Raw genomic sequence first — 984 nt, forward strand, 5'->3', positions numbered from 1 at the left:
CATGCATGGAGGACTCATCGTTAACATGTACAAACTGAAATCGATCTGATAAATAGGACTTAAACCAGCTTAGAGCGGTTCCTTTAATGCCAATGAAATGTTCCAGTCTCTGCAATAGGATCTGATGGACAATAGTATCAAATGCAGCACTAAGATCTAATAAAACCAGTACAGAGACAAGTCCTTTGTCTGATGCAATGAGGAGGTTGTTAGTAATTTTCACCAGTGCTGTCTCTGTGCTATGATGATCTCTAAATCCTGACTGAAAATCCTCAAATAAACTATTGCTCTGTAGAATGTCACACAGCTGTTAAACAACTGCTTTCTCCAGGATCTTAGAGAGAAATGGAAGGTTAGATATAGGTCTATAGTTGGCTAAAACATCTGGATCAAGTTTGGGCTTTTTCAGAAGAAGTTTAATTACAGCTACTTTAAAGTATGGTTTAGATGAAGAAATTATTGAAGTTAGTTGGTAAAGATTGAGGGAAGCAAAGCAGTCTAAACATATAGGTGCTGGTCATATAATTAGAATATCATCAAAAAGTTGATTTATTACCAGCAGATGACATGGCACCCCAAACCATCACTGACTGTGGAAACTTTACACTGGACTTCAAGCAACGTGGATTCTGTGCCTCTCCTCTCTTCCTCCAGACTCTGGGAACTTGATTTCCAAAGGAAATGCAAAATTTACTTTCATCAGAGAACATAACTTTGGACCTCTCAGCAGCAGTCCAGTCCTTTTTGTCTTTAGCCCAGGCGAGACGCTTCTGACGCTGTGTCTTGTTCAAGAGTGGCTTGACACAAGGAATGTGACAGCTGAAACCCATGTCCTGCATACGTCTGTGCGTGGTGGTTCTTGAAGCAGGAACTCCAGCTGCAGTCCACTCTTTGTGAATCTCCCCCACATTTTTGAATGGGTTTTGTTTCACAATCCTCTCCAGGGTGCGGTTATCCCTATTGCTTGTCCACTTTTTTCTACCA

The sequence above is a fragment of the Micropterus dolomieu genome, linkage group LG03 (genome assembly GCF_021292245.1).
Source record: "Micropterus dolomieu isolate WLL.071019.BEF.003 ecotype Adirondacks linkage group LG03, ASM2129224v1, whole genome shotgun sequence".
In the NCBI taxonomy this organism is placed as follows: domain Eukaryota; kingdom Metazoa; phylum Chordata; class Actinopteri; order Centrarchiformes; family Centrarchidae; genus Micropterus; species Micropterus dolomieu.